The sequence below is a fragment of the Mercenaria mercenaria genome, chromosome 2 (assembly GCF_021730395.1).
Source record: "Mercenaria mercenaria strain notata chromosome 2, MADL_Memer_1, whole genome shotgun sequence".
In the NCBI taxonomy this organism is placed as follows: Eukaryota; Metazoa; Mollusca; class Bivalvia; order Venerida; family Veneridae; genus Mercenaria; species Mercenaria mercenaria.
Genome location: NC_069362.1, coordinates 14,080,057 through 14,107,607, shown reverse-complemented (window position 1 = coordinate 14,107,607; position 27,551 = coordinate 14,080,057). Strand labels below are relative to the sequence as shown.

Here is a 27,551-nt window from a genome sequence, read left to right as displayed (position 1 = left end):
TCGTCGAAATCCGGCCAGCAGTTTGACTTGTGAAAGGCCGACAAGCTTAATGCGGACGGACGGATAGATAGACTGCGAAGGCAAAAACAATGTTTCCCCCACCTATGGGGAGACATAACTACTATTTGCCACTTTTTAAAACCTGTTTACAGTTCCTTTACATGTTTTATAAGAATTATTCTGAAAATCAGGATTTACAAAAGCAGCCATACAGTCTCAAGCAAAACAGCTGTCAAAATTTTAACAGATTTTTTACAAGGGGTGGATAATCTAAATATTTACACAAACTAATGCAACTGTTTTATAATGAGATTCATCTCCTATTCTGAAAAAAGTCAGAGCTGACATGTCTGTCAGCAAATGAGTATCTCCAATGAAATCTGACAATTAATTTAATGAAATGTTTAAAATCTAAATTAAAGGTGAATTCACCTGTTCTTTCTGCACTAACAGCCACAATGTTATGTCACCCAAACAGTTGCTAAAATGAAAACTGCATATCTAGAAACGCCTTTCCTTCCTTTTAATATCTCTATCAAACTTTAGAAGCAGAGTTTGAGAAAAATCAAACTTTATTATATTCTAGCATAAAACTGCTGTCATTGTCACTTTTCAGGGGAGAAAACGTGTGTTAACAGAGAGATTCTCGTGCTCACATGCTGTTAAAACACCTTTTTATATACGTGCATTCCGTGGCAAAGGGTATAAGTATTACGGCCCTAAAAGGGATAATTCAAAAGGAAATGACGTCAACATGAAAAAATAACATACACTTTACAGCACATTTCATGGACATTTAATGACGTTGAGGGACAATTATATTAATTTACTTGGTTTTTATATGTTTTATGCTAGAATAGAGTAAGCGCATGTTCTTTTTTTCTTATAACATCTTAAGAATCCCTCTGGGAGCCCAGGGGATTCTGCAGAGGTTATAACACGAAAAAACATGTGTTATCCCTACATCCATCCCAAACTAAGGACCGACGTTGCACAGAATACTAAATTTAAGACAAAAAGAGGTGCAGACATCAACAAAAACTTGAAGACAGCAACTAAAATGTGTAAAATATCTTTAATTTTTGAATCGGAAATTTGTTGTAACTGTAGAAAATAAATGACATTTGTTATTGTTTTTGTTGGGTTTAATGTCGCACTGACACAATTATAGGTCATATGGCGACTTTCCAGTTTTGATGGTGGAGGAAGACCCCAGGTGCCCCTCTGTGCTTTATTTCTTTACGGGCAGAAACCTGGGTAGAACCATCGACCTTCCATAAAACAGCTGCATGGCTTTCTCACAAGAAGAGTTCAATGCCCCAAGTGAGGCTCGAACCCACATCCGTTAGGGGCAAGTCAATCGAAGTCAGCAACCTTAACCACTTGGCCATGGAGGCTCCTTAAATCCTTAAATGACATGGATACATAAGGAAAGAAGTAGGTACAACAGTTTTATGTTCTCGTCATGATTAGCTGTTAAACAGACTTTTTTTCTATATAATATTTTTAATAATTGCTTCCATTTGTTTTCACTGCATACATGGCACATAACCAAATGTTAAATGTGTCTTACAACAGGATAAAGAACAAAAAAATGTCACTGGACAAAACCTGGGGGAAATCAGAAAATGCATTTTGTCACTGCAATTTAGAGATATATGGGGTGATGAGCACATTAAACACATTAACTCTGGTAGTATATTAATCAAAGATTGACCGTTTCCAGGAAATATTTTTATCAATTAAGATAATAATAGACATTATTACTATTATCTTTACAGTATTATAATTGATATGATTCCTGGCAAAACATAATTTTTCTATTGGAAACTTTTGAAACTATACAGTCTGAGCCAATGAACTTATACAGTTTCCGCAAGAATCAACATAACAATTGACAGATTCTTGTATTAACTAGGAAGATAAAATTCTACATAAATCACTGAGTATCTGATTGTTCTTGATAGCGCTAGCTGGTGCAGTTGTATCAATGTAGATTCTGTTCAACAGTTTCCTACAAAATTGCATTCTTTGGTACTGGTTCAATTTGCAGTTTTTATCAAGTTCAAAATAGAAACATATCCTATTGTTTTACAATGTTAAGACTGGATCTTGACTGACTGAACTGTTTATTTTACTGCTAGATATATTTACTATATTGCAAAGAATTTGTATTGTTAATTACCTGTTCCTATAATGTAACTATTCAAATTGCCTTTAGTTTTGTAAGGATCCCGCCAACATTAAATCACCCCTATTGGATGTACGCGCGTATTGAGTGTACAACATCAGGGCCCTCGATCGGCTGTTTTTGCCGCCGAATATCGGCTGCTTCCCCCGCCAAAATAGTATCCTTTTTTCCCCCTCATGAGAAAAAATTCCCCCTTACTGGGCATTCGGTTGACCCGAGGTCCCGGGTTTTTGATCCGCGAAAATCGAGAAAAACTCGTATTTGACCCGCACAAAATATGCTCTGTGCGTCGGGTTGACTCGCGGAAATTTTGTTTGATGCGTCTCGAGTTCGAAAGTTCTGCCCCTTGTCAATCAAAATCACAGTCAATTTCAATATTGTTTGCCATCATACGCGGAAGTATGGCAGTAGGCGGAGCGTCATATGTTAATTAGCTGCTAACAGATGTCAATCACGCCACGCGCCGATTGACACGTGGTCATCTCGCGGTTTATATTTAGTACAATAATCCCAGTCATTATCAAAGGTGTTTACTGATCAATGTGTAAAAATTAATCGATAAACAATGCAGCTTTAGATTATCGTCTTTGCACAAATTGGATAATTGAAATCATTATTTTGTTTGCTTGAACGATTACGTGAGCCGGTCAACCGTTACGGTCTATAGAAAATTTATTATCATTGCCGAGGCTTTGTTTGGTCCAAATAAATTAAATGCTTTAATAAGCAGAAATTGTAAGTATTGAATAGGTATGGTAAAAAAAGAAATTTAAAACAGGTATTTCATCAAGAATTTTAAATGTTTACTTTCGTTTTCCATATTTGTCACTCGTTTTCGCGACCGTGATTTTCGGACATTTTCATCATTTCTTACAAGATTTTTTAGTACAATCTAAATAAAAAGCCATTTGAAAGTCTGCATTTAAGAAAAATATGATCACTGTTGCAAAAGCAGCCCTTATTTTGAAGCATTTTTGATAATAAAATGCAAAGGCACCAAACCCCACCCACTTTTAGACAACTAAAATATAAATTGATTAAAAAAATGTGTAATGATAAATGTACTTGTTTTAGATAAAGTTTGTCGAAGTTTCATTAATAACAGTATAGCTTGTCCCCTGAAAAGCTGACCTTGACATGATTTAATTGCAGTTACCAGTAGTATGTTGACAAAAAGAAACAACTTTAGTGTAATGAGAGTTATACATGTTATAGTTCTTACATAGTATGTTATTCTTTGAAGGCAATGAAAATCCCCCCTTTTGGCTAAAATGACGCGAAAATTCCCCCGCCTGAGGGCTGTGGACCCCTTCCCCCAAAAGGCTAGGGTTAGGTTTAACATATGTTTAATAGTGTACATTCAATGCGTGCGTACACTCAATGCGAGATATTTAATGCCGACCATAAGGATCCACTGTACAGGGTATGACAAACTTCAAAGACATCATAATTTCTCTCTTGTTTAGTTCTTCTGAAATTATTTCCCCTCAAAGAACTCCTATCTGAACATTCACTTATAATTCAAAAAGAGCACACTGTTTAAAATAAGATGCAGTTAATACATTTAATCGAGTTAACTTAATTTTCTTAAGGTTTCGATGGAGGCCTTGAGAAACAAAAATCAAACAACACCAAATCATAGAAAGAAAGAGTTGTTTGACATGAAAAATAAACAGCATGTAAAACATGTATATTACTTTACGAAACAATTGTCAGTATACTGATATAAACATTGAATTCCGGAAAAGGGCTGCCTAAAGGGGCTCCACTTCCGGACAGTTAAACGCCTTTAAAAACTCACCATTTTCAAAGAACAGTTACACATGTTCGTTTTGATGCATTTGCAATAGCGTGCGAGTGGTGAAATTTCGCATAACAAGGTGGAACACAGTTTCCAGCAATTGTTTATCATTATTTCTTTACATATGGCATTCATTTTCAAAGGCAGACAACTGTTCCCGATTATTTTAAGTACAAATGGCATTCATTTTCAAAAGGAAACAACTTTTTCCGATTATTTTAAGTAATCTTTGAGAAAAAGTTGTCTCCCTTTGAAAATGAATGCCATTTGTAAAGAAACAAGAGCTGTCCGTAAGACAGCCAAGCTCGACTATTCGAAATATTGTCACAGAAGCAGGAAATTATTACCCAAAATGTTAAATATCAAAAGAGTTTTAAGTTCGAAAGGGGACATAATTTGACTAAAATACATATCAGAGTTATGGGACTTGATGTTATCAACTAGTTTTATAACCCGAAGAAACATGTTTAGTTTCAATTCAATATCTGCATTAGTTTTGGGGATAGTAACTTGCATGTTAAACTTTAACCAGAATTTTCTAAGTCCAAAAGGGGGCATAATTTGCTCAAAATACATGTTAAGAGTTATGGAACTTGACCCAGTGAGGTTGGTAATTGACCTTGAAAAAGAATAAATAAGTTTCAAAGCTATATGCCTTTTGGTAATAGCTGTATGTACTTGCACGCAAAACTTTAACCAGGATTTTCTAAGTCCAAAAGGGGGCATAATCTGCCCAAAATACATGTCAGAGTTATGGGACTTGGTGCTATCAACTAGTTTTATAACCCCGAAGACATATGTGAAGTTTCAATTTAATATCTGTAGTAGTTTTGGAGATAGTTACTTGCATGTAAAACTTTAACCAGAATTTTCTAAGTCCAAAAGGGGGTATAATTTGCCCAAAATACGTGTCAGAGTTATGGGACTTGACCCAGTGAGGTAGGTAATTGACCTAGAAAAAGAAAAAATAAGTTTCAAATCTATATGCCTTTTAGTAATAGCTGTATGTACTTGCACGCAAAACTTTAACCAGAATTTTCTAAGTCCAAAAGGGGGCATAATTTGGCCAAAATACATGTCAGAGTTATGGGGCTTGACCCAGTGAGGTAGGTAATTGATCTAGAAAAAGAAAAAATAAGTTTCAAATCTATATGCCTTTTAGTAATAGCTGTATGTACTTCCACGCAAAACTTTAACCAGAATTTTCTAAGTCCAAAAGGGGGCATAATTTGGCCAAAATGAAGGTCAGAGTTATGGGACTTGGTGCTATCAACTAGTTTTATAACCCCAAAGACACATGTGAAGTTTCAATTCAATATCTGCATTAGTTTTGGAGATAGTAACTTGCATGTAAAACTTTAACCAGAATTTTCTAAGTCCAAAAGGGGGCATAATTTGCTCAAAATACATGTCAGAGTTATGGGACTTGACCCAGTGAGGTAGGTAATTGATCTAGAAAAAGAAAAAATAAGTTTCAAATCTATATGCCTTTTAGTAATAGCTGTATGTACTTGCACGCAAAACTTTAACCAGAATTGTATGTACTTGCACGCAAAACTTTAACCAGAATTTTCTAAGTCCAAAAGGGGGCATAATTTGGCCAAAATGAAGGTCAGAGTTATGGGACTTGGTGCTATCAACTAGTTTTATAACCCCGAAGACACATGTGAAGTTTCAATTCAATATCTGCATTAGTTTTGGAGATAGTAACTTGCATGTAAAACTTTAACCAAAATTTTCTAAGTCCAAAAGGGGGCATAATTTGCTCAAAATACATGTCAGAGTTATGGGACTTGACCCAGAGAGGTAGGTAATTGACCTAGAAAAAGAATAAATAAGTTTCAAAGCTATATGCCTTTAAATGATAGCTGTATGTACTTGCATGCAAAAACTTAACCAAGGTGTGACGCCGACGCCGACGCCGACGCCGACGCCAGGGTGAGTAGAATAGCTAGACTATTCTTCGAATAGTCGAGCTAAAAAAGATAAACAGTTGCTGAAAACTATGTTCCACCTTGTTACGTGAAATTTCACCACTCGCACGCTATTGCAAATGCATCAAAACAAACATGTGTAACAATTCTTTGAAAATGGTGAGTTTTTAAAGGCGTTTAACTGTCCGGAAGTGAAGCCCCTTTAGGCAGCCCTTTTCCGGAATTCAATGTTTATATCAGTATACTGACACTTGTTTCGTAAAGTAATATACATGTTTTACATGCTGTTCAATTTTCATGTCAAACAACTATTTCTTTCTATGATTTAGTGTTGTTTGATTTTTGTTTCTCAAGGCCTCCAGCGAAACCTTAACATTGTCCCCATCTTTGAAAATCAAATGAGAGCATTTGGCCTGGTATGGTATGCTGTATGTTATTTACACTGAAAAGGTATTCTTTACTTGCATACCAGACTGGGATTTTCGGTATTTTTACCGGTGCTGGAAAAAATTCATCTTACACCCTGGGACTCTCATGCTGTAAATGACGTATTACAAACTACATAATTTTTATAATGTTGAAGATTTATGTAGTAATTTATATTTTATTTCAAACAAGAGCTGTCCATAAGACAGCCAAGCTCGACTATTCGAAATATTGTCACAGAAGCAGGAAATTATTACCCAAAATGTTAAATATCTAAAGAGTTTTAAGTTCAAAAGGGGACATAATTTGACCAAAATGCATATCAGAGTTATGGGACTTGATGCTATCAACTAGTATTATAACCCCGAAGAAACATGTTAAGTTTCAATTCAATATCTGCATTAGTTTTGGGATAGTAACTTGCATGCAAAACTTTAATCAGAATTTTCTAAGTCCAAAAGGGGGCATAATTTGCTCAAAATACATGTTAAGAGTTATGGAACTTGAAACAGAGAGGTTGGTAATTGACCTAGAAAAAGAATAAATAAGTTTCAAAGCTATATGCCTTTTGGTAATAGCTGTATGTACTTGCACGCAAAACTTTAACCAGGATTTCTAAGTCCAAAAGGGGGAATAATTTGCCCAAAATACATGTCAGAGTTATGGGACTTGATTCTATCAACTAGTTTTATAACCCCGAAGACACATGTGAAGTTTCAATTTAATATCTGTAGTAGTTTTGGAGATAGTAACTTGCATGTAAAACTTTAACCAGGATTTTCTAAGTCCAAAAGGGGGCATAATTTGCCCAAAATACATGTCAGAGTTATGGGACTTGACCCAGTGAGGTAGGTAATTGATCTAGAAAAAGAAAAAATAAGTTTCAAATCTATATGCCTTTTAGTAACAGCTGTATGTACTTGCACGCAAAACTTTAACCAGAATTTTCTAAGTCCAAAAGGGGGCATAATTTGGCCAAAATACATGTCAGAGTTATGGGACTTGACCCAGTGAGGTAGGTAATTGATCTAGAAAAAAAAAATAAGTTTCAAATCTATATGCCTTTTAGTAATAGCTGTATGTACTTGCACGCAAAACTTTAACCAGAATTTTCTAAGTCCAAAAGGGGGCATAATTTGGCCAAAATAAAGGTCAGAGTTATGGGACTTGGTGCTATCAACTAGTTTTATAACCCCGAAGACACATGTGAAGTTTCAATTCAATATCTGCATTAGTTTTGGAGATAGTAACTTGCATGTAAAACTTTAACCAGAATTTTCTAAGTCCAAAAGGGGGCATAATTTGCTCAAAATACATGTTAGAGTTATGGAACTTGACCCAGTGAGGTTGGTAATTGACCTAGAAAAAGAATAAATAAGTTTCAAAGCTATATGCCTTTACATGATAGCTGTATGTACTTGCATGCAAAAACTTAACCAAGGTGTGACGCCGACGCCGACGCCGACGCCAGGGTGAGTAGAATAGCTAGACTATTCTTCGAATAGTCGAGCTAAAAACGGAATAAAAATCAAATACCTTGCACTTCTTTGTTCTTGGTAGTATATTTCTCGATTCAAAAAACATTACTTTATCAAAATTAATATTCCTAATGTTACGCTGCAACTGATAAAACAAAACTGGAACTAAACATTGTTATATGTCTTTGAAACATCATGACGTCTTTCCTGTTTACAGACGTTGGTTTCCAGCGCTTTGTTGCAATATGCTGCTATAAGAAATAGTTCTAAAAAGAAAGCCGTTCGATTGATTTTATTTTTATCATTATTTCTTGAATATGGTATGCAAGAAAAAGATTCTATCACTGGCTGTAGCTGCAGATGGGAATATCCGGCTCTCGGGTAACTGTTTACACGGTTACTCGGCAGAGCCTTGTTACCACCTATACAGTTACTCTCAAGGCCGGAAATTCCTACCTGCACCTACAACCAATGGAAGAATCTTATATTTTATCACTAAAGAACAAATTTAAAGAATTCCTCCTGTATGTTTACTAGCTCCTACATCCTGAACAGATGTTTTATTTCATGTACTATACACATCACCCATGTATCCACAATCTGTATAACTGATGAATTCATATAAATCATACATCCAGATTTAGAACATATTGTATACCCTAGCACTTGTAATTCCTAAACTGACCTATTAATGAACTCCAACCACTTCTCCACCTTTAAACCTTAGTACTAAACTTCTAAGGAGAGACACATTGTACCCATAATCCAACAATAAATCCAAACATTCATTAAAACAACACAGAACTAAAAAACATATGGAATAAAAAAGAATTGTATAGTATACCATTGTACTCATCTGAAGAATATTTCTATCTTCATGTTTGCTCCAGTCTGTTTATTAGCAATATTATCAAGTTTTGGCTCTAGCTTTGTATGTAATTTACCTATTTATGTCCATTTAGATAAGTGTAGGATTATTGACCAAGGTTCGGCCAATTTGGACTGACCAATTTATAGCTTTATATCTAAGTGACTTCACAGCATGACCCCTTTTATGAATGGCCAAACTGATTTTATCAGTTAAGAGGTTTTAGGACACTGGTCCAAAAGCTTTATTCATTTTAATGGAAACACACAACTGAATTATTTTCATTCTCATCATAAACAGTTATTGTTAAATTTTTATACTAAGATTTTCTAGAAATGGGCTATTTTCGACAAAATGAAGTGTCAATTCTCTGATTTGAAACTGAAGAAGATTTGAATGTCAAAGTCTGCGTAAACTATTAAACTATGTTAATTTTGTTTACATCAATTTTAATCTTTTATCTTCACTGATTTGAATTTAAATTCAACTAACCATGTTAATTTTGTTTACTTCAGTTTTAATCTTTTATCTTCACTGATTTGAATTTTTATTCGAAGAACAGATAGAGAGCTGAAAGACTGAATATTTTAAACCTCTACAAGATAACTACACAGATTACTTAATGAAGAGCATGGAAGAGGTTGAAAAGTTTGTCAAGTACAACAAATGTAAATCTTGAAAGACAGTAAGACATCCATTAAAAACTATATTTCCAGTCTCTTAAAGTGTTTTTTTTGTCCTTCAAGTTCTGATGCCCAACTCTAGGACTAAGCCTGTCAGAAAATATGTAATACATTCTAGTGCTTTTTTTTATCTATATATGTTTAGAAATGGAAAAATGGGAATTTATCCTATCTAAAGACATAAAAAAGTCCTTGTAAAAGTGCTTATTAATGCGACATGACATTACCTTGAAGCAAACTGATACAGTAATAAGATAAATAGTAAACTGGAAAAAAAAAATTGAACCCTCTGACACTCTTGGCCTTAAAACCTAGAACTGAACTGTGCAGGAGATAAAACTCGGCTCCAAACATTTCATTCATAAAACAGCAGATGTGAATTAAGAAAGAGATAAATTTATTAGGAAAAAGCTTATGCAAATAATCCTTTATATAGGCAAGCTCTGAATAAACAGAATAGAGCTACGGTATCAGTTGTAATGCTTTTTTCAAGAACATTAAAATCTGCTCTGTCGTTGTCACAAAACGTTACAAATCTGTTTCAACAATAGATTGTTGTGCCTTATCGGTACCTGGATTTAGGTAACTGGGATAAATTAAAATGTATGCAGTCACACCAGTTGTAAGTTTGACACTTCGGTAATCCATTAAATCTAATGAAAACTGTGTTTGAATTATGGCACTTTTAACCAGTCCAAAATACATAGAATGGGTAAAAAAGCTAATCATAAATTTAGAAACTAAACATATATTTTACTTAACATGTGGTAGGAACTGAGTCATGTAAACAGATAAGATTTTTTGCTTGCAAGCTTGCAGAATTTTGTAGGACTGCCTGTTAAAGGACTTTTAAACAAGAGCACCGCCTTGCGGGTGCTGACGCTCATCTGATTTTTTTGTATAATAGAAAAATTGTCCTACCCATGATTTTCTAAGTCCAAAAAGGGTCATAATTCTTGCAAAAAGCAGGATGGAGTTATGTTTCTTGATGTACAGAGTCAGCTTATGATGGTGAACAACAGTTGCAAGTTTCAAAGCAATAGCTTTGATAGTTCAGGAGAAATGTTTACCTAAACATAAAACTTAACCAATAAATCTGATATTTTCTAAGTCCAAATGGGGCCATAATTCTTGCAAAAAGCAGGACAGAGTTATGTTTTCTGCTGTACAGGGTCAGCTTATGATGGTGAACAAGTGTTGCAAGTTCAATAGCTTTGATAGTTTATGAGAAAACCTGACCTAAACATAAAACTTAACCAAGAAATCTGATATTCTAAGTCCAAGAAGGGCAATAATTCTTGCAAAAAGCAGGACAGAGTTATGTTTCTTAAATGTACACGGTAAGCTTATGATGGCGAACAAGTGTTGCAAGTTTGAAAGCAATAGCTTTGATAGTTTATGAGAAAAGTTTACCTGAACATAAAACTTAACCAATAAATCTGATATTTTCTAAGTCCAAAAGGGGCCATAATTCTTGCAAAAAGCAGGATGGAGTTGTGTTTCTTGCTGTGCATGGTCAGCTATTGATGGTGAACAAGTGTTGCAAGTTTCAAAGCAATAGCTTTGATAGTTTAGGAGAAAAGCTGACCTAAACATAAAACTTAACCAGGCAACGCCGATGCTGACGCCGACGCCGATCAAGTGATGAAAATAACTCATCTTTTTTTTTCAAAAAATCAGATGAGCTAAAAATCAAAAATTAAATTATCAATGTTTCCAGCAGTAAATGTAAATAGGTATACACTTCCTGTAAACATTTTTTGAAACCATTCATTTCTGTGAGAACATTAGACTCTTGCATCTTTATTGAAAAGTAATAACCAAAATGACCATTTGATAAAAAAAAAACCATCTGCTTGGCAGGAAGAAAGAACGACTTTCAAAACTGCAAATTTCTAATGTAAATTATTAATGAAATATATACTTCAAAAACTCAAGAAGCAGTTATAATGTATGGTTAAAAATATAACTATTGATGATCTCTGTAAACCTTGACATTAGCCTTTAGCCGCCAGCAAGTAATTCTGCCTTTGCAACCAGTGTAGACCAAGATCAGCCTGCACGGCTATCATGGTCTGCACTGTATGCTATTCAGTCAGTAAACACTCCTTTGAATTATAAATAGTACTGCTCAAATTGAATGATAGACCAGTCCATTTTTAGAAATTTAGCAGGCTACAGGTTAATTAACAAGAGCTGTCGGAGGACAGCAACGCTCGACTATTCAACAGCCTTGTCAACTGAATGAATACAAAAGTTGAAAAAGGGGCATAATTTTGAAAAAATGCAAAGTAGAGGTATTGAACCTCTGTACTGCATGTCATATCATGACAGTGAACAAGTGTGTGAAGTTTCAATCCTTTCCAGTTTGTGGATACTGAGATACCAGCTTACATACAAAAACTTAACCAAAAACTGCTAAGTCGAAAAAGGGGCATAATTTTGTAAAAATGCAAAGTAGAGTTATGGGACCTTCACAGTGTATGTTAGATCATGACAGTGAACAAGTGTGTGAAGTTTCAATCCATTCCAATTAGTGGATACTGAGATATCAGATTACGTATACAAAAATTTAACTTAAAACTGCTAAGTCGAAAAAGGGGCATAATTTTGAAAAAAGAGAGTAGAGTTATGGGACCTTCACAGTGCATGTCAGATCATGACAGTGAACAAGTATGTGAAGTTTCAAACCATTCCCATTAGTAAGTACTGAGATACCAGCTTACATACAAAACCTTAACCAAAAATTTCTAAGTCGAAAAAGGGGCATAATTTTGTAAAAAAGCAAAATAGAGTTATGGAACCTGTGCAATGTAAGTCAGTTTATCACAGTGAATAAGTGTGTGAAGTTTCAATCCATTCCCACAAGTGGTTACTGAGATACCAGCTTACATACAAAACCTTAACCAAATCGGGACGCAGACGCCGACACGGACGCGGACGCCGACGCATGGGCGAGTCCAATAGCTCTACTATTCTATGAATAGTCGAGCTAAAAACCCATCCAATACTGCCTTAAAAATATAATTACTTGATATAATGCACCCATAAAATATGACATATCTCCTGTCACAAGTGCTGGGGTATGTCATAACCTATAACATGCATTACTGCCATAATAAAAAACAGCTTTCATAATTATGAAATTCAAGATGTAAGACAAATTAAAACTAATCTTTTGTTAGGGCAATTCACCTTGGTATTTCACAATAACCTTTTTAATGATAACATTACAATAATTAAATCATATAACAGATGTAATGCTATAGTTGCCTATAAAGGTAGCTAATAATAATGTCATTTCAGTTTTTACATGTCTGACAATACAGATGACAAGGTTATTAATTAAAGTTCACACATAGTGGCATTTATATTTCACTATTTTTAATGATTAAAAATCCTTCTTGTTTTTGTGAACTAAATTGCTGAAAAAGGTCGATATCAAATTTGTTTTAAAACCACAGAAAGACAAATTGTCAGTAAAATGCATGGTCAGGAAAAAAAACAAGAGGAACTGGGAGAAACTGTAAAATACAGTATGCAGATTTTTTCACATTTAAGCCTCACATGAAGTTAGAGTGTCAGGCTCAAACCCACATCGATGAAGGGCAAATGTTGAAGTCAAGCGACCTTTAAACCACTCTGCGACGGAAGCCCGAGATTTTTCACAGAAAATTAAATGCTGTACATGTAACTGGGATAATCCAGTATAATGTATAAAAACATTTTCTTCAGCAAAAAATACCAGATGATGAAACAGGATTAACAAACTTGTTAGATACATATAATTAATTGCTTGCAATATCTCTTCTACTTCCTGAAGTTTGTATCAATTACCTGGAAATAAAAAGTTATTTCGCTAATTATGATATTTTCTAGTTAGAAGAATCTGCCTTTGATTTTTCAGTACTATATTCCATAATCTTGTGTACACAGCTGTAAGGTGTTAGCATGAAAGGATGGTTAACTGGTATAAACGTCAGACTGCTGTAATGCTAGCAAAATCAACTTCAACAAAGTTGCAAAACTACAACAATTTTTTCACGAACATAATTATGGGTGAGTAGATTTTTAAGAGCAATAGAAGAGCATTATATCATTATTAACAGTTTTTCATACTCACACAAAGTATATATAGCAAACTACAATGCCAATGAAGAATTGACCATGTAGGTCAAAACAAGGAATGTCTAGACAGACAGATTGACCAGTTCAGTAGATAAACAAAGCTGTCCATTAGTATACCAGTTCCTAGAATGAAATGCCAAGAAGCTGTCCAGTTCAGTAGAAACCAGTAACCTTTTAAAATGAATGTCAAGAAGATAAGCCGTCCAGTTCAGCAGACACTAGTAACCTTTTAGAATGAATGTCAAAAAGATATAGGCCGTCCAGTTCAGTAGATACAAGTAACCTTTTAGAATGATGTCAGAAGATAGGCCGTCCAGTTCAGCAGACACTAGTAACATTTTAGAATGAATGTCAAGAAGATAAGCCGTCAGTTCAGCAGATACAAGTAACCTTTTAGAATGAATGTCAAGAAGATAAGCCGTCCAGTTCAGCAGACACTAGTAACCTTTTAGAATGAATGTCAAGAAGATAAGCCGTCCAGTTCAGCAGACACTAGTAACATTTTAGAATGAATGTCAAGAAGATAGGCCGTCCAGTTCAGCAGACACTAGTAACATTTTAGAATGAATGTCAAGAAGATAGGCCGTCCAGTTCAGCAGACACTAGTAACCTTTTAGAATGAATGTCAAGAAGATAGGCCGTCCAGTTCAGCAGACACTAGTAAACCTTTTAAGAATGAATGTCAAGAAGATAGGCCGTCCAGTTCAGCAGACACTAGTAACATTTAGAATGAATGTCAAGAAGATAGGCCGTCCAGTTCAGCAGACACTAGTAACCTTTTAGAATGAATGTCAAGAAGATAAGCCGTCCAGTTCAGCAGACACTAGTAACCTTTTAGAATGAATGTCAAGAAGATAAGCCGTCCAGTTCAGCAGACACTAGTAACCTTTTAGAATGAATGTCAAGAAGATAAGCCGTCCAGTTCAGCAGACACTAGTAACCTTTTAGAATGAATGTCAAGAAGATAAGCCGTCCAGTTCAGTAAATACTAGTAACCTTTTAGAATGAATGTCAAGAAGATAGGCCGTCCAGTTCAGTAGATACTAGTAACCTTTTAGAATGAATGTCAAGACGGGCCTTCCAGTTCAGTAGATACTAGTAACCTTTTAGAATGAATGTCAAGAAGATAAGCCGTCCAGTTCAGTAGACACTAGTAACCTTTTAGAATGAATGTCAAGCAGATGGGCCGTCCAGTACAGTAGAAACTAGTAACCTTTAAGAATGAATGTCAAGAAGATAAGCTGTCCAGTTCAGTAGACACTAGTAACCTTTTAGAATGAATGTCAAGAAGATAAGCCGTCCAGATCAGTAGACACCAGTAACCTTTTAGAATGAATGTCAAGAAGATAGGCCATCCAGTTCAGTAGACACTATAGTAACCTTTTAGAATGAATGTCAAGAAGATAAGCCGTCCAGTTCAGTAGACACTAGTAGCCTTTTACAATGAATGTCAAGCAGATGGGCCGTCCAGTTCAGTAGACACCATTAACTTTTTAGAATGAATGTCAAGAAGATAAGCCGTCCAGTTCAGTAGACACTATAGTAACCTTTTAGAATAAATGTCAAGAAGATAAGCCGTCCAGTTCAGTAGACACCAGTAACCTTTTAAAATGAATGTCAAGAAGATAAGCCGTCCAGTTCAGTAGACACTATAGTAACCTTTCAGAATGAATGTCAAGAAGATAAGCCGTCAGTTCAGTAGACACTAGTAACCTTTTAGAATGAATGTCAAGAAGATAAGCCGTCCAGTTCAGTAGACACTATAGTAACCTTTCAGAATGAATGTCAAGAAGATAAGCCGTCAGTTCAGTAGACACTAGTAACCTTTTAGAATGAATGTCAAGAAGATAAGCCGTCCAGTTCAGTAGACACTATAGTAACCTTTTAGATGAATGTAAAGAAAGTGGGCCGTCCAGTTTCAGTAGACACTAGTAACCTTTTAGAATGAATGTCAAGAAGATGGGCCGTCCAGTTCAGTAGACACCAGTAACCTTTAGAATGAATGTAAAGAAGATGGGCCGTCCAGTTCAGTAGACACCAGTAACCTTTAGAATGAATGTCAAGAAGATAAGCCATCCAGTTCAGTAGACACCAGTAACCTTTTAGAATGAATGTAAAGAAGATGGGCCGTCCAGTTCAGTAGACACAGTAACCTTTTAGAATGAATGTCAAGCAGATGGGCCGTCCAGTTCAGTAGACACCATTAACCTTTTAGAATGAATGTCAAGAAGAAAAGCCGTCCATTTTCAGTAGACACTATAGTAACCTTTTAGAATGAATGTCAAGAAGATAAGCCGTCCAGTTCAGTAGACACCAGTAACCTGTTAAAATGAATGTCAAGAAGATAAGCCGTCCAGTTCAGTAGACACTATAGTAACCTTTAGAATGAATGTCAAGAAGATAAGCCGTCAGTTCAGTAGACACTGGTAACCTTTTAGAATGAATGTCAAGAAGATAAGCCGTCCAGTTCAGTAGACACTATAGTAACCTTTTAGAATGAATGTAAAGAAAGTGGGCCGTCCAGTTCAGTAGACACTAGTAACCTTTTAGAATGAATGTCAAGAAGATGGGCCGTCCAGTTCAGTAGACACCAGTAACCTTTTAGAATGAATGTAAAGAAGATGGGCCGTCCAGTTCAGTAGACACCAGTTACCTTTTAGAATGAATGTCAAGAAGATAAGCCATCCAGTTCAGTAGACACCAGTAACCTTTTAGAATGAATGTAAAGAAGATGGGCCGTCCAGTTCAGTAGACACCAGTAACCTTTTAGAATGAATGTAAAGAAGATGGGCCGTCCAGTTCAGTAGACACCAGTAACCTTTTAGAATGAATGTCAAGATAAGCCGTCCAGTTCAGTAGACACCAGAAACCTTTTAGAATGAATGTCAAGGAGATACGCCATCCAGTTCAGTAGACACCAGTAACCTTTTAGAATGAATGTCAAGCAGATGGGCCATCCAGTTCAGTAGACACCAGTAACCTTTTAGAATGAATGTCATGAAGATCGGCCATGCAGTTCTGTAGACACTAGTAACCTTTTAGAATGTCAAGAAGATGGGCCATCCAGTTCAGTAGACACTAGTAACCTTTTAGAATGAATGTCAAGAATGAATGTCAAGAAGATAGGCGTCCAGTTCAGTAGACACTAAGTAACCTTTTAGAAAGAATATCAAGAAGATAAGCTGTCCAGTTCAGTAGATACTAGTAACCTTTTAGAATGAATGTCAGAAGATAAGCCGTCCAGTTCAGTAGATACTATTTAACCTTTTAGAATGAATGTCAAGAAGATAAGCCGTCCAGTTCAGTAAACACCAGTAACCTTTTAGAATGAATGTCAAGAAGATAAGCCGTCCAGTTCAGTAGACACCAGTAACCTTTTAGAATGAAAGTCAAGAAGATAAGCCGTCCAGTTCAGTAGACACTAGTAACCTTTTAGAATGAATGTCAAGAATTCAGTAGACACTAGTTACCTTTTAATATGAATGTCAAGAAGATAGGCCGTCCAGTTCAGCAGACACTAGTAACCTTTTAGAATGAATGTCAAGAAGATAAGCTGTCCAGTTTAGAAGATGAGTTGATAGAATGAATATCTGTCAGATAAGCTGTCCAGTTCAATAGACAACTTGACAGAAAGAATGTCCTGCTGACTAACTGACAAATTGGATCCTGAGTGAGATATACAGAAGCTTTACTATCTAAATATATAAAATTATTTCTACATTATATCTCTTTTCAAAGCAATAAATACAAAAATTCATGCACAATTACCTTTTTAACTTCATTGGAAAAAATTTCATCCAATACTTCACATAATGAGATAATAATTTAAAATTAATGTCAGTTTTACATCAAGATATGATTTATATCTCAATAGATATCTCAACATTACATCTATCAAATAACACCAGTAGTAAAACCTCAATAATCCTTATTCTAAAAGCATCAAAAAGTATTTAAGTATTTGCCTGAATCAATTACTGATAGATTTATATTAGACGGTCTATTTGTTACATACAACATGTCTGACACGTCAAAATGTATCTTCTACTATGGCGCCATGTAAAGCACCTTTGAACATGCTTATCGTGAAAAATGCGCTATATGATCTGGTATAATATATCTTCTACAAAGAAGATCAATCCTGGTACTTCCCATCCCATGTAACAACAACTTTGTATGTTTGCAGCTTGTCCATAACGAAATTTCTCATGCAAAAACTGTACCTGAATAAACAATCAACTATAGTATTGACATGTATATCAGACTGGTCACACCATTGTTAAAGGTATATCAAAATGAGTAATCAAATCCACCTCAGCACCACAGCTCAATGGTGACCAACAATTACAATTAAGTTCAAAAGGTGAGATGATGACAACAATGGTATATTGTGTGTTACCCCATACAGTACAACCTGTAATATACTGGCCCTGTATAACCATGTCTGTTCTTTGTTAAATATGCAAAATTGCATCTTTGTAAATTTTCTAATTAGAAGCTATATAGTCTTGATCGCTTGCTTAGCAAACAGACTTTAACATCTTCATAATGTTACTATTTATATGATAAGTTCTTGTTCTATCACTTTTGGTATTTAATTCACAATTCCAAACAAACAACCAGTAGCAGTAAGTCACAAAAATGCAGAAAGAGTTTTGGATATTGAAATTGGGTGCTTTCAGCATAATCCTGGAAGTTGCTTAAAGACTTAAATTAAAAGAAAGTAGTTTTATGGCTGTGTAAGACAGGGGTCATTATGAACAGCCAACAAGAACATTTTCGTCAGAATACCTCAAAGACCCTGTGTGTTCATTTCATCATTTTTCAGGAGATGAAAAAAACCTTTTTTCAGAATAAAGAAATTAAAGGCTCCAAACTATTTTTTTTGCACATTTTTAAAGTTGAAACTTCTAAACGACTGAAAAAGGCTTTTAGTAAAAAATGAATACACTGGGTTTTTGACGCTGGCCGAATATTTTCTGCCCAACATTCCCTTATTGGAAATAGCTACCCATCATTTGCAATCCTTTCTTCATTTTTCAATCCAAATAAACTTCCATAATGATATTGTTTTTGCAACATCCCTATTTTCAAGCCTACCTTGGAGATGAAATTATGAAGTTGTCAGCTATGATCATGCTTAATCCTCAAGGATAATCCAGAGATAAACAAAACAGCTGATTTTTATATCTGCAGAGATTTGTTTACGACAATGTACCAGGATGCAGAAGAACAGGAACTAAACCTTTTTCTTTATTATTGTTTAAAATGTCTGCTTTGAAAAAGATACTTTAATTTCATTTATCGTATGTAATAACATTTTGTTTTTACACCAAGGTATTTAGTCTGTGTTCAGACCATATTATTTGTTCATAGGAGATAACTCCTGAGGCTACTCAAATTTTGTGTTATTATGTCCCTTTTCTTCTCAAAACATAGCTAATCAGAGCTAAGATAGCCAGAATATATACAGTAAGAGATATGATTGAAAAAAAAGAAAGATTATCTAGTTGGTTTGTCCCTTTTCTTCTCAAAACATAGCTAATCAGAGCCAAGAAAGACGGTCAGAATGTATAAGTGAAATGATTTTTGAAAAACAAAAAAGATTCTCTAGGACTACAATATTAAAAGTTTTTAATGTCTTGTCAAAAATCTCTTTCACATTCTGGTGTGCAACCTGATCAGTATAAAATGTACATGTTTTGGACAGGGTCAAACTTTTTCAATATCAACTTTTCACTGTCAACTCTTCAGCATAAACTCTTCACCTTGCTGAAAAAGAAAAAGGTCTTCCATTCTACAAATTAAAGCATCTGGTGTGAGAGCAGAAAAATGGTAATTCAATATAAAATAATGACTTCCCATTACTTAGTTTTTCATTCTGTCAGTCAAATCTGTAGAAAATCAAGATAGATATCAGTGGTAAATGGATGAGAAAAAAATGATTGACAAATTTTCCAAAAAGATATGTGGGCATCAGGTATCACTGATCAATTGACACCTCATGCCCCATATCTCAAACAACTCTAGGCAGGAACAACAAAGGCCCTAAACTAGACAGCTGATCCTTGTTATGCCTTGAAAACTCATCACAACCCCTGCCAATCTATTTTACACTGAAAATGCATCTTGTGTTTTGATACCAGTAGCACATGCTATATCAATAATGAGGTCTTTACTGGCCTTTTATCCAAACACCAGGCTCTCTAATGGGTTATAATGTCTACTGGATTATATTTCACTATCAAAGGGTCATGTTTGGTCAAGCTACTGGGGATGAAAGATGCTTTGTACATTACAGATCTGAAGTCCATGAGAAAGTTCAACATAGCAATTGAATGTTAATACACCCAGACCTTCTTGAGAAATAAGAGATAAAAAGAATCCCATGTTATGCTGAAAACTCAATGAAAAGATACAGGATTCAACTTTTAAAATATTGAGAAGAAAAGATTAGTAAGATATTTATAAATCAGTCATTGCGAATCTTGCGGCTTCTGCTGAAATCTTGATAGAGCATGGCTTTGGATTTTCTATTTTATCTGAATCTTGAAAATCAACTATAATTAGCTTAGCATTAATTCCACATGTTTTTTTACAGAATAGTTCTATTAATAAATCTGAAAAATCATGCAAAACATATGTTTTTCATTTTCAAATAAATCAAATCATGACTAGCCTTTTCCTCATACTGGACTATTGACAATATTTTGTTTGTTTTATTGCAAGATGAAAGAACATTAAATGCAATATTTTCATTTGTGGCCGAGCTAATAAAAAGTTTAAAATTTTGTGTTCTCATTATGTGTTCTCAAAAGTAAAAGCTGTATCGATTGTATCTGTGAAATAAAAAACAATTATTTCTAGTTCATGCCTTTTCAATGTTTTAACCATATTGTACACATTTTACTCACACGAGAGTCACATGCAATGTGCATCCTTTTGTTGTCACAAAGTTTATGATGGAATCAACTTAATATTTCTATGAAATTGATATAAATGCTATTTTCACATTAATATTTATATATAAAGCATTAGTATAATTCATTAAACTGGCTCCCATCCCTATGTTTATTCGTATGTTTATTCCGTTATATTTCTCATAAATTTCTTCTTTAACAGTGGAAGTACATCCAGCAGGTTGTTTCGGTATTGCCATTTTTTTTAAATTTCCTCTGGCTACGAACATAGGTATTGTTCTGTCATCAGATAAAATGTGCTATTTAAGAGGCTTAAAATTTACTTATAAAAGGTTTGCAGTACTTAAAAAAAATGGCCATGCAGCCAGCAAGCCAGGCTAATAATTCATATTCTTTTTCACTTTGATACAGTGGACCCATTGAAATAAAATGCATATAAGAAAATAAACAAATACGATAACATGCAGGTAAGATATCATTACTGCTCTAAATTTGGATTCACTCAGTTTATTTACTGTAGATTTCTACAAGCAAACAGAAAACAAAACAGCTCTGTTTCAATTAGAACAAAAAATAAACCTGCCGTCTGTAAACTTTGAATAAAACGCCAATCAAACCTGTTATCACATCATCACACGACTTTAAACACTTCATACATCTTTATCAGCTACTGTATCTATAGATACATCACATGTATCTACAAATAAATCAAAAATATCAAAAAAGCATTTCAAACACATAAATATTCTCCAGCAATTACCTACTTGTATTTCAATCAGATGATTATCTTCACGGGTGCAACAGTAAGCACTAAACTCCTTGTCTGTGTCAAATGATGATACCCAGTGGCGAGCCTGTTATCATAGGCTATAATCTACTGTCATCAACTGTAAAGAGCAAACAAAATGATGTGGTGACAGTCAGCAAAGTTTTTCACATCTATAAGCAGTATTTATCTCACCTAGTCCTTTATCTTCTACCCGAGGCTACCTACATGGCGTAAAGGTGTCTTGTCATTCAATGCTATTTTAATATTTCACTTGCAGCAATAGTTGTAAACATTCAGGCAGAAAATAATGATGACAAAACAGAACCTTTATTGAGCATATAACTGGACTAAATTGGGGGAGAGTGGTATGTTAAAATTAAGAAAACTTAAAGGCATATTTTGTCTTAATTGATAACTTATGTAATTAAGCATATGCATAGCCAAACAATAACATGGCATTTTTCCAACACGTCTTTTGCTAAATATTAAAAGAACTTGCAAAACTCTTTAACTGGTTTCCTTAAAGGTCCAATACTAAGAAAAGTGAACATTTTAATTTCTTTTAAAAAGCACAGAAACTATTTCATTTTATTGGAAAATGAAAGTTGGTATGTAGAAATTCGAAATAAATCGCAGTATATGTACAATTATTTTTCTATGAAGTATGAAGAAAGTTAAAAAGACCTGGGGGGTCATTCTGTCGATTCATTGAAATTTCAACATAATACACATACATTTCTTTGAGTTCCAAAGACCTTCTGTAAATTTTGACATGCCAATCTTCATTATTTAGTGTCTTGCAGAAGTCTATGCACTGGCTATGAAAAAAATTGCCAACTCACTTTCCCTTAGTAATGGACCTTTAATATTACCTTTGGACAAATACCACATACTGTGATCAAATGAGAATGTTTTATAATTATTTTAGGTTATATAGCACAGAAAGCAAATCAAATGAAATTGTTTTCTATTGAAGTTCTTCAAGGTTCTCAAAATTCAGTAAGAAAATATTTTATCAGTACTATAAATGTAATTACAATATTGGTTCGTCTTTCCAAAAACTACAATAGATATATGATACTCGCCATTAATTTTTCAATACAGTTAATTACGCATTACACCCTTAATGTCTTATCATTCCTGAAGATCTTAACAGTTAGTGTGATACAAAACTATACACAAAATTTAAGGTTCAAATAATTTGTTAAAATGAACATCAATTATGATCAAGTTCTTTAAAATATTTGAAACAGAATATAAACACCAATTATCACTACTTACAATATTAACATTCGTTACTATCCACAAATTTATAAAAAATTACTAAGTTTCATAAAAAAAAATGGACAGGACTGAAAATTAAAACTTTCGTAATGATTGAAATGCTTGATATTGTCAAAATCATGTTTGATGTGCACTGAACTTTTCTGACAAGGTAAATGCAAACATGATACTTGAAAAATATTATTAATGTCAATTGTATTAATATATTGTGTATTGAAAACTGTTTGTATAGATCACTGTATAAGCAATCAGACTTTTCTGTGAATTATTAATGAATAATTATTAATAATTATTATGAATTTAATTTTAGAAACATTTTTTCGTCTGAATAAAACCCATAAATATTTAAAAGAAAAAGTTAAACATTTGAAGTACTTCAGGCTAATCTCACTTTATTTCTAATTTATTTAGACAGACTTGTTTGCACTATGTCTACAGTTCAACACTCTTCATTTGCAGCATGCACTTTCATACAAAATGAGAAATCAATGATTAAAACAATTAAAATCTTGTTGACTTTTATAATTCTAATGCAAATAGTAAAAGCCTTACCTTTATAGTTTTACTGTTAGCACTAGCCCTCCACAGTTACACTACAATGTAAAAAAAAAAAAAGATTAAAAATGTCTTTTTGAAAAACAAATCCAGTACATAAAAAGGTAGATCTATATCAGGGAAATTACATTTAAATTCAGAAAACTTAAAATTTTCACTTCTGATGAGAAATAGACATATCTACATAATAATAAACAGCTGCTATTATGCTTTAAACTGCCAGCTGAGCATAGCTCATGCACCATTATATAACATTTTCAAGTATTTGATTATTTCAATTATGTTCAATCAGCCTAACTTTTTTCATTCATAGTTTGTAGTAAACATTGCGTCACCATGTACCTAGCAATATTGGCCTTAACCGAATTCTACAGTGAGGGATTAGCGTGTATTGGAACAAAATGTTGAATGAGCTAGTAAAAACGCTCTCCTAATCTAAATCAGGTGATTCCATAACTCCGCCCACAAATCGTATGATGCACTCAGTGAGATAATCTCAAACAGATTATGTTTGTCATTATATTTGTTCAAATGTCTGTGCCGAGTTTTGTTCCTAGTTAAAGTTACTGAAAACAAGTTTAAAACTGTCCAGCAGTAAGACAAACTTATAATCAAGGGGCTGACTGAATTATTCTTTAAAATGATATACTGTGAAAGCATTAATATCTGTGGGGGACTAATTTTTGTAGATTTCGTGGTTGCATCAATCCGTGAAATTAAATCCCCAACAACCAAACAAAAATTCTCATTCATTAATTTCACCACTAAATAGCTGCTTTGGTGAAAATAAAAATTAAATGATATCACAGTATAAATTGTACTCTCTGTACACCAGCTGAAAACTGAATACAATGGTTGTTTCAGTTACAGCACTCCACATCTACAGTGATGAAATATCTCTACCGTCAATTCAGAACTGATGTTTCTCATTAAAAAGCAATAGAAATAAATCCAATGAAAACACCAGTTCAAAGAGATTCTAGTTTATTTTGCAACACAATTTGAATTGGATATAATAAATGTCTACAAACAACAAAACAAGATGTCCTTTTCATCTCCACAATATTCACACACCTGCTTTCTGTGTCATAATCTAGTTGGGAGAATGGTTTGGCAATCAGTGTAGGTCTCACATGGTCACACCTGTCAAAATAAATCTGCTACTTATCTTGGGTTCATGTGTGCATAACTTGCTACTGTTTAAAATTCATCAGATACTTTTACAATTAAAGGTCAACAAAAGTACAGCAGTATTTTGAAGTGTTTGGAGAAAATTCATTCAAGATGTTTTAAAAAGAACCTGAAATTAAATTTCAGAGCATTTTAACAAATACTTTTCAACTCACAGTGAAACATACACCTCTGTGACAGTGGACCAGACTGGCTAGAAAACTTAAGGAATAAATATAAAGAAAACAAGAGCTGTCTCCATAGGATGACACATGCCCCCAATGGCACTTTGAATGAATAGTTATGGCCGATGTTAGAGTTTAGGACCTTTGACCTACGGAGCTGGGTCTTGCGCGCGACACGTCGTCTTACTGTGTCACACATTCATGCGTAGTTATTTTAAAATCCATGCATGAATGACAAAGATATGGACCGGACACGCCCATCAATGCACTATCATGAAAAATGACCTTTAACGTCTAAGTGTGACCTTGACCTTTGAACTACGGACCTGGGTCTTGCGCACGACACGTCGTCTTATTGTGGTAAACATTCATGCCAAGTTATTTGAAAATCCATCCATGGATGACAAAGATATGGACCGGACACGCCCATCAATGCACTATCCTTTAACGTCTAAGTGTGACCTTGACCTTTGAGCTACGGACCTGGGTCTTGCGCGCGACACATCGTCTTACTGTGGTACAAATTCATGCCAAGTTATTTGAAAATCCATCCTTGGATGACAAAGATATGGACCGGACACGCCCATCAATGCACTATCCTTTAATGTCTAAGTGTGACCTTGACCTTTGAGCTACGGACCTGGGTCTTGGGCGCGACACGTCGTCTTACTGTGGTACACATTCATGCCAAGTTATTTGAAAATCCATCCATTGATGACAAAGATATGGACCGGACACGAAAATTGCGGACAGACTGACAGACCTACAGACTGACAGACCGACGGACCGACAGACGGTTCAAAAACTTTATGCCTCCCTTCGGGGGCATAAAAATCTTTATTTGCCAACTGAGTGAATGAATGATAGGATAATAGATAATGATTCTTCTAAAGAGATTTCCACACATACGGGATTTGGAGTTTTTAAATGTTGTCAATCGGCATAATGGTAATTTCATTCAGATTGTCAACAGAACTCCAAAACATAGGGGATCCCACAGGCTTGAGCATACAAGTGCTGTTACATACACCTTGTACCTAAAGCTATTTTGTACATGTAGAATACTTGAAAATGGTATGTATGTCCTTTGTGACAACCTGGAATGCGAGGGAATACAAAAAGAGGATATGCCTGTTTATGACCTTTCCTACTATTGTCAGAAATGCATAAACCCTAAAAAGAAAATTACTAAATGCACAATACTTTTTTAAAGTTATTATTTTTAATAAAAAGGTCAATCACCATGACTTAATGTCGTTAAGTCAACCAAACCTAAACATCAGAAAGTTTTGTGACTGGGTATTCTATTAGCTTTTATCTTCAATTTTGACATAAGTATTTCTGACGTTTCAAATTAGTTATTCAGTTATTTTCAACACTAAAATTTCTTTCAGTTAAGCTTTTAATTTGTCTGATGAGATTAATTTCAATGAGGATGTAATCCTATGATTTAAAACTTTATATTAACAACATGTTTAACTGTCTTTTTATATTTTTTTTTCTTAATTCACCATAAATTCATGTTAAGTGATGCAACTGATACAGATTAGTAACATGCATTCCTTTGAAATAACTAGGAAATTTCATGTTAGTTTCTGCGTATTTAGATTTGATTAAGGGTGACCCAATTCATATACCCAATATTAAAATATTCTGAAGTGGGGTACATGTATTTAAGAAAGAAATACACAAGTTTTCATAGAATATATGTCTCATTTTATACACGAAACACAAGCACAGGACTCAGTTAGTTGTCTGAAATAGATTTTTTAAAAATCTTGATTAATTAACAGACTTCAGGAAAGCTGGAAAAAATGGCAGGATATTCGACCCAGCAATGCCAAAAAATCTGTCGGCATATAGGTAACTATATGTGTCACTCAGTTATGGGCAGGGTTTTTGTTTACCAGGAGAAGGGGCCCAGGCCTGTGGTTTGGGAAAAATAGCTTGTTATTTGGGTAAAGTGGAATAAAAACCTGATGTAAAGTCAATTTTTGGTGAAAACTGTATGATTAAAAAAAAATTCTGAAAAAAAAACCCTGCTGGGGCTCGAACCAGAGACCCTAGCACAGGATGGGTGCTCTTCTGGCTAAGCTAAGTGGCTGCCTTACAAACAGTGTTCCTACCAATTTGTACCGCGCGACATACTGCAGTTTAAAAACTAAAATTAAAATATAAACATGCCTTTGAATTTTCCCGCTTTATTTTCTTTAGTAAGGGAAGTGAACTCTATTTAAACGGTGTAATCATTGGAACCACTATACTGTATTTTACTTTTACAAGGCTGGCGTTTGTACACTAAATAAGATTGAAAATATGTGTAGTAGTTGAAAAACAATGAAAAGGTGGTAAAATAGAAAAAAGTGGAGACTTCACAGGTCGCTCAACACGACAAAAATGAAACGTTGCAAGCTGGGTTTAAGTGCCGTGTGCCGGTGTAATGAAGTATTTCGACCCCCATTGAATAACGACCCCCGGTCATTATTCTATGGAAAATGTGACTCCTTTCCTGTAAAATATTGACTCCCTTATAAAAAAACTTACTCCCTTTGAAAACTCTATAGAATAACGACCCCCCGGTCATTATTCTATAGAAAAACTGACCCCTCCAAGTAAAATACTGACTCCCTAAAGATGACTCCCTTCGAATCTCATAGAATAACCACCCCGGTTATTATTCTATAGAAAAAGTGACTCCTTCCATGTAAAATACTCACTGCCGAAATTACTACATTCGAACTCTCATACAATATCGATTCCCGGACATTATTCTATTTAAAAAAGTTACTCTTTCCGTGTAAAACACTGGCTCCTAAAAAGACTTTCGACGATAATATCTATTAAAAAGTGTCCCCCACCAAACCTAACGGACAATTTTACTAGATCTACAACTCTAATACCCTCCATTGCCAATGGTTAACATTTTGATTGTACTACTACTACTGTGCCGCTACTTCTATTGCTATTACTACATGTACTTCTTCTTCTTCTTCTACTACTACTACAACTACTTCTACTACTACTACTACCACTGCTACTACTGATACTACTATACCTGCTTCCACTAATACGTCTTGTACATCTACCTCTTCTTCTCCTGCTGCTGTTGTTGCTGTCACTTATTTCTCTGCTGCTGCTGCTGCTGCTGCTGCTGCTGCC

At 34.6% G+C, this 27,551-nt stretch overlaps 1 protein-coding gene across 4 annotated transcripts in view; it reads right to left on the bottom strand.

Annotated features, from left to right (window-relative positions):
* The window catches only part of LOC123563253 (chondroitin sulfate N-acetylgalactosaminyltransferase 2-like), a 69,655-nt gene extending 45,450 nt beyond the window's left edge, over positions 1–24,205 (bottom strand). For 2 of the 4 annotated variants that reach the window (XM_045355943.2, XM_053530397.1), the window contains exons 1-3: positions 24,112–24,205; positions 23,035–23,075; positions 21,194–21,316 (exon numbers count right to left, since the gene is read on the bottom strand). The gene's annotated coding sequence lies outside the window, so the exon portion shown is untranslated. Of the gene's footprint in view, positions 1–21,193; positions 21,317–22,479; positions 22,502–23,034; positions 23,076–23,379; positions 23,422–24,111 lie in introns of those variants that run through there. The other 2 variants (XM_045355946.2, XM_053530409.1) reach the window with 2 other exon arrangements.
* Positions 24,206–27,551: the final 3,346 nt, after the last annotated feature.